Here is an 8181-nt window from a genome sequence, read left to right on the forward strand (position 1 = left end):
TTACAATTACGAACAGCTTAAATTGGAAGGAACACACACAAAATGTTTTGGGGAAGGCTAACCAAAGATTGCGTTTTGTTAGCAGGGCACATAGAAAATGTAACAGACCTACTAAGGACACTGCCTGCACTACGTTTGTCCGTCCTCTTTTAGAATACTATTGCGCGGTGTGGAATCCTTACCAGATAGCATTGACGGAGTACATCGAAATAGTTAAAAGAAGGGCAGTACGTTTTGTATTATCGCGAAATATGCGAGAGACTGTCACTGAAACGATACAAGATTTGCGGTGGACATCATTGAAACAAAGGCGTTTATCGTTGCAGCGGAACCTTCTCACGAAATTCCAATCACCAACTTCCTCCTCCGAATGCCAAAATATTTTGTGGACACCGACCTACATATGGAGAAACGATCAACATGACGAAACAAGGGAAATCAGACCTCGTACGGAAAAATGTATGTGGTCGTCTTATCGCGCTGTACGAGATTGGAGAAATAGAGAATTGTGAAGGTGCTTCGATGAACCTTCTGCAGGCCCTTAAATATGATTTGCAGAGTATCCATGTAGATGTAGATGTAGATAAGATGGAAATTTTGTATGCTTAATTATTTTTACTTACATATGTAATGCTGCATAATCACTCACATGATCTGGCGTTACATTCGGTTACGGTGGTCTTTGTATCTGTACTTGCTCATGTTGTTTAAAAGATTGTTGTGTGGGGTGCTTTTGACTAGCTGTCATTGTCATGCTCTCATTTCAGTAATGAACGAGTAATTATCCTGCTAAGAATCACGTAGATTGTTCATTTGCTGACTGATGTCTTCCATTTGTGGTTACGCCAGAACTCAGTAGGGAAAAAATATTTACTACTATGCATGAAATACGTAAACAGAATGACAGTTGTTTATTGACAGTGCACCCGTAACTACCTTATAAATTGAAATATGATTTATTTCATTCACAGTCATGAACGATGTCGACACAGAAATTTGTTTCTATATGTAGTAATTCATAAAAAAAATAACTAGTGTGGGTGGCGCTATTTACTATATTAGAAGACGCTTTGGGGATACCTAACTTCGACGTCTCGGTTACAACATTCATAAAATTGTTCGCTTAATTGAGTTCGAGTTTCTTGCAAACCTCTGACAATTTCTTAGCTAGAAATATCTTATCTTACTTGACATCTTTTACCGCTGACTGAATCTTCTGCATAACAGTAGTTGTCAGCTGCTTATCTTTGTCCTCTGATGGGAAACCTCCATAAACTGCTCTGCTTGTTGTGTGAGTTACTTGTTGATAATACCACGCTGTCCACGAGTAACATCTCCTACTGCTTGTGACAGCTCTGAAATTACCGCTGAGTTTACAGTTTTTTCTTGCAATAACGTGCTTGATTGTAACTTTGAAACAGCACATCAGAAAAAATCTAATGCGGACTGTGTAGCATCAACGTCGCACATATGGTTGACACAAACAAATCGTTCACACTGACTACGTCTAATCTACAATAAAAGTGCCTGTCTGCTACTAATAATTCGCTTCTACACCATTTAAAAGAGTCGGCAGTGACAGAAATGAAAATATTCACCTGCTTTTCGTGCACTAGGCAACGGCTTTGCCGCAGTGGATACACTTGTTCCCGTCAGATCACCGAAGTTAAGCGCTGTCGGGCGTGGCCGGCACTTGGATAGGTGACCATCCGGGTCCCCATGCGCTGTTGCCATTTTTCGGGGCGCACTCAGCCTCGTGATGCCAATAGAGGAGCTACTCGAACGAACAGTAGCGGCTCCGGTCACAGAAAACCATCATAATGACCAGGAGATCAGTGTGCTGACGCGGGCCCCTCCTATCCGCATCCTCACCTGAGGATGACATGGCGGTCGGATGGTCCCGATGAGCCACTTGTGGACTTAAGGTGGATTGTGTGCTTTTTTTTTTTTTTTGGTACGCTGCCGTGTAGTCATCCTATGTTACAATTATTCGATCTTAAGTTTTGCTCCTGTGCATGTATCTTCTCTGCAATACTCCATCAATCGTACGTGCAAAAGAAAAATAATATCAGTAACATGTACAAAAATTTGTAATAAATACAGCGTGTTGTAATGTATGATGCAAACTCAAGATCAGTCCTGTCATGGTAGACAGATCGTATCGTCATTTTTATTGTGTTTTCTGGTTTTATTAACAAGATAAGCATGTATCCTTGTTTTTCAAATGGTGTACAGAAATGTCTATTGAAACTAAACTCGCCTTGTCTGTGTTTCGTCATGTAGTAATATATTGGTATAGAGCTGAAGCAGATTTCTCTTGAGTCCGTTGAAAGTCTCCGTGTTTATTTGCAGGTTCGTACGTCAACCTCCACAGCCTCTCACCAACTCCATGTCGACATAATATAACTGAAACTCTCTATAGTAATTAGAGCTACTAGAAAGAGTAAGATGCTCGTTCGAGTCTCATCTCATTTTGTATCATGGATGAGCACTCATTTATTCCTTCTTATTTCTTCCTTGGATACAACTGTTGCTGTTATTAACAAGTTGCAATACGTAATATTCACGGTTATATATTTCTTTCGTCTTTATCAGAGCAAAATGAAAATCGGAGTCATTACAATTACGTTCAGCAACAAAAATCAGAACAATGCTATGATAATTTTCACTTTCCTTATGCAGGGAGTAACGTCTTTGGTTCGTACTCAAAGCACTGTATCTGATACAGTTATTTCCATAATAAAATGTAGTGTTACACACCAGTGAACACAAAGGAATTTAACGGAAGCATGTGATGAAGTCGTTGCGTAGCTGCAGTCAGTAGATACAATTTTGGATTAATAACTGCCAGCCGGTCGAAGTGGCCGAGTGGTTCTAGGCGCTACAGTCTGGAACAGCGCGACCGCTACGGTCGCAGTTTCGAATCCTGCCTCGGGCATGGATGTGTGTGATGTCCTTAGGTTAGTTAGGTTTAAGTAGTTCTAAGTTCTAGGGGACTGATGACCAGAGCAGTTAAGTCCCATAGTGCTCAGAGCCATTTGAACCATAAGCCAATAACTCCCAGTGATGTAATTTCTTTTTCCTTTGGTATCTGCAGGCGAGTTGCCACAGGTGGTGGTGGATGGTGAGATAGAGTACACCATAGTGTTTACCAATAAACCGTTTGTGTGCGTGTGCGTGTGTGTGTGTGTGTGTGTGTGTGTGTGTGTAATTAAAGTGCTTTCCGTGCAGCTGAAAATACTTATCAACACTTGAAATCACAAATCCATCAGCAAGTTTAACGATATAAGCAATAAATCTTTTGTTACCCGCAGAGCACGAGATCTGGGGTGAAATAGATTATCTCCTCAACGCGATCGAGTGGCGGGAGGAGGAGGTGGAATAAGAGGAGGAGAAGGAGGAGACGGAAGAGAAGGAAGTGGAGTGGGTTGAACGTAAGTACATAACCATGTTGAGTTCCACAGAATTTAATCTCGCACGCTTTCTGCTAGGATGAAAATACATCTCGTCATGCAGATGAGCTGTGTGTCGATTTCGCAGTGTGTAATTTTTTTTATTTCGGCCTTAAACTGACAGTCTCTGTCTTTGCAGAGTTGTTGGGATAGTTAGAGTGCCAGAGGACCTTATGCAGACTATTTTATTACCTCCCTATAATTGCACTGTAGCTCATCCTTAGTCATATCAGATAGCTTGATATCAATCCCCTTCTTTGTGTAACGATTCATTCAGTGGTATTGAGAAGATTCTGGAGGTTCGATGATTTAAAGAGGGGTTATCACAGATGGACTCAGTGTCAACAGCGTAGCAGATACGTTAGCAAATCAATCCTGTGCTTAGGGATGAGGTGTGATTTGAGTTCTGAATGCGCTGCGGCTGTGTAACCTAGTGAGTGATTGCATATTATTACTTTGCTACACACGGTTTTCTGTCACAGACATAGGAAGCCAATGTAACCGAGACGTCAAAGTTAGGTACCCCCGAAGCGTCTTCTAATATAGTAAATAGCGCCACCCACACAAATTAAATCTTTATGAATTACTACATATAGAAATAAATTTCTGTGTCGACATCGTTTCATGACTGTGAATTACATAAATCATATTTCAATGTATAAGGTAGTGTCGGATGCATTGTGAAAGAGCAACTGGCAATCTGTTTACGTATTTCATGCGTAGTAGACAATATTTTTTTCCCTACTGCGTTCTGGCGTAACCACAAACGCCGTAACGAAGATGCGAAACGAAAGACCAGAGAAGGCAGTGAAGAAACGGCGGCCAATGGTGCGCAGAACAGACAGCGCCATGCCAGGCCCGCCCCCTGCAAAAGCTGCATTACACGCAGCTCCTGCTAGTCTGGCCGCACAAGGTCGGCCCGAGTGTGCAACGTGATTGGTGCCACGCTGTCAGTATCAAGTGTTTCCTTGTGCTCTGTGTACACCAAGTACTGTACTGTTTTCACGTCGCCTCTCGCTAGCGATATTTGCTGTAAAGACAGTTAAGTATTGTCAGTTTGCTTTATGGAAATAAAACTACTAATCTTATTTGTTTGAAACTGTTGTATAGCATTCCGAGAACGCTGCATCCCGTAGACACCCAATTAGCGACGTGCGGGCAAGACCCCACATAGTGCATCTGAATGCCACGTGTCAATAATCCGTTGAGGTGCGATGTTCTATGGAAGCGGTAAGAATGATGGTAACGGGGTGGATGAGCGTAAGTTCGACTCTGAGATTAGTGATTCAATGAGGTGCTGGTTGTGTAAATCCTGTGTGAACTTTGTTCTCTCATACAAACCTATAGAGGTGCTCCATTGCGCTGCACGTATTTTGAAATTCATTTATACTACGGTTAAAGTAGTTTATATATTCAAGCAGATAAGGACTATATGATGCGATAAACTGAATTGGTCCATGTTTTCATGAGGTAAAGTGAACAGAGTGAGATATGGCTCATAAAGACGTAACCAGAGAAATGCACTGTAGCCGAGAATCCCTTGCCGAGTCAGCGTGTCAAGAAAATACAGAGTTGGCTCGGTCGGTAGCATAATAAGGCCGAGGATTCGCGGCACAGACTTCATATGAGATGACAAGCCAACAAGATAGTTTCATTCGCTTTTATCCTGTGGGAATTGGATGTGAAGTATTATGTCTTGATGTAATTATCATAAACAAAATATCTGCAGGTAACTCTTGCAAACAGTTATCATTATTTGCAAGTGGAATATCAGATAGTCCCCAGCCACTGAGACCGATACCCGATTCAACAAAATCACCACCACTACCACCGTGGTGGTACCCACTGCCACTCGATGATAGACTCCACTCACCGACGCCACCACTCCCGATATCAGACTCCCCTGATCGCCCTTACCACCACCGGCACCGATGTCGAGTATAATACCTTATGGTGACGAGAATGATGTTATAAAAATCTGAGAAATAATAAAAATAGATTAAAAAAGATAAACATATTTTTCTTCTCTTACATACCTAGCAGGTTCTTTAGTTCCAGTCATATCATGGTCGCTTGCGTGCACGTGTGTGTGTGTGTGTGTGTGTGTGTGTGTGTGTCACCTTAAATATTATCGCATTGTTCAGTAACAGTTACAAGGACTGTCATAATAATGTACAGTACAATCTATCATGTTTGGACGCTCCCTCCTGATGTAGGAGATTTTACAGGATTCGCGGATCTCCAACTCAGGAAATAAAATGCTTAGTGTGAATAACTTCGTCACAGATAAAAAAATGATCGTATCCTCTTCGTATTTCACTTTGAGTGCAGCGCCATCTTTGTGTCACGAATAGTGAAACCGGCACAGTAAATGTGTGTTTCGTCCAGTCGAAGTTCGTAAAGCGCACTTTAACGCGTTTCATTGCATTTTAGAACTCTATCAAACCACACACACACACACACACACACACACACAGACGTACACACACACACACACACACACACACACACACACACACACCGATCAATGCCCATGTCGTATGAGGATCACTCCTTTACCATCGAACTCGTCTGATCTCAATGCCAGACGCTCCTGTAATTTACAGGAGTTTTGCTGTTCTGCTTGGCAGCAAATTTTTGCAGAACGGTAGTCACGGCATTGGAATGAGAACAGTGCAAGTTTCGTTCGGTGTCCATATCATGGTGTAGGTGTTAGAGCTGTATCTTTACAATGGGGACGTTTGCAAGACAACAACCATCTGCAAGAACAGGGCGACGACGTTTGCAGGACTATCAGCTCGCAGACCGTGGCTGCGGTTACCCTTGACGCTGCATCACAGACAGGAGCGCCTGCGATGGGGTACTCAACGACGAACCAGGGTGCACGAATGGCAAAACGTCATTTTTTCAGATGAATCCAGGTTCTGTTTACAGCATCATGATGGTCGCATCCGTATTTGGTGACATCGCGGTAAACGCACATTGGAAGCGTGTATTCGTTATCGCCATACAGGCGTATCACCCGGCGTGATGGTATGGGGTGCCATTGGTTACACGTCTCGGTCACCTCTTGTTCGCATTGACGGCACTTTGAAGAGTGGACGTTACATTTCAGATGTGTTACGACCAGTGGCTCTACATTTCATTCGATCCTTGTGAATCCCTATATTTCAGCAGGATAATGCACGACCGCATGTTGCAGGTCCTGTACGGGCCTTTCTGGATACAGAAAATGTTCGACTGCTGCCCTGGCCAGCACATTATCCAGATCTCTCACCTATTGAAAACGTCTGGTCAATGGTGGCCGAGCAACTGGCTCGTCACAATACGCCAGTCAGTACTCTTGATGAACTGTGGTATCGAGTTGAAGCTGCATGGGCAGCTGTACCTGTACACGTCATCCAAACTCAGTTTGACTCAATGCCCAGGCGTATCAAGGCCGTTATTACGGCCAGAGGCGGTTGTTCTTGGTACTGATTTCTCAGGATCTATGCACCCAAATTTCGTGAAAATGTAATCACATGTCAGTTCTAGTGTAATATATTTTTCCAATGAATACCCGTTTATCATCTGCATTTCTTCTTGGTGTATCAATTTTAATGGCAAGTAATGTATTTGCGTCAGTACTTACAAGCTTAGAAAATATGACCTAAGGTAGTCAAATGGTGATGCACGCCCTACAACTGCTTGCAGTAGTGATAGGAAGTTCTTCTTCTAATAAATCATTCCATTCCTTCACCAGTGAGACTGACAACGGATGATGCACTATATACCGTCTGTGCTTGACGAGATTTATTTCACGCCGAATATCGTTTCATGACAAGAGTGCCTCTACAAGTTGTTATGCGTTTTAGCTTTGAAAGACGTACAGTGTCATAGTAGTGTTGACGTTATCCAAGGAATTTGTGGTCGTGTCCGCTGATACCATAGCACCAAAAAAAGACAATGTTTCTGGGTGCATAATGCGTTTACAACTTTCACCAATACTACACGGCTGTCACCTGTGAAGCGCACACGATTCCGGTCCCAATGCTCCTCACCTCTTCACAAACGGTTTAGCTATCGACAAAAAGCTAAGTACAGGTGATCGGAATCCCCCGACACGCAGATATCCTGTGCAGATGCATCCTTTTAAATGCGGTTTTAGGTGGGGTTCTTGCACAATGCAGAGGTCACCCCTTCGGACTGTAGTACCGGTAGATTGTAAACACTCCGCAATTGCTGTGAGCAGTAGCAAACCCGTCGTCCTTCTTCCAGTTTCCTTATGATGCGAAGTCTTCCAAATTCAACAATTAGAGAAACTACCGTAATTTCTCACACTGCCATTGTCTACTGTCTGGTGTTGCGGGAGGCAGCGCCGTTTAACGGTGGCCGTACGCCGTGTACACGATCGGCGAATCTATGAAAATTCTCTCTCATTTCCACCGAGTAGATAACGCACCGTCCAGTCGCATTAACTCAGCCCACTCTTTTCTTCCACAAGACGTAGAAGGTGGTAGATATAGTGCGTGCTGACATCTGGTCACTGAGTAAATCAGATTGGAACGATCACATAGGCAGTGCTGCAGGGAGTGGGGTCAAAGACTAAGGAACAAGTACAAGGTACAGAGAGACCAATGAGATACTTAGGAGAGAGGCTATAAAAATTTCAAAGAAGGGGCAGCTCTGTTCGAAACAGGGACGAATATGCCATGGATATGAGACTTCAATTGGGTTGGTAATCATTAAA

At 43.0% G+C, this 8181-nt stretch overlaps 1 pseudogene; it reads left to right on the forward strand.

Annotated features, from left to right (window-relative positions):
* The first annotated feature begins 1615 nt into the window (after positions 1-1615).
* LOC126261540 (5S ribosomal RNA) lies at positions 1616-1733 on the forward strand (annotated as a pseudogene).
* Positions 1734-8181: the final 6448 nt, after the last annotated feature.

Source organism: Schistocerca nitens, chromosome 5, assembly GCF_023898315.1.
Source record: "Schistocerca nitens isolate TAMUIC-IGC-003100 chromosome 5, iqSchNite1.1, whole genome shotgun sequence".
Taxonomy (NCBI): domain Eukaryota; kingdom Metazoa; phylum Arthropoda; class Insecta; order Orthoptera; family Acrididae; genus Schistocerca; species Schistocerca nitens.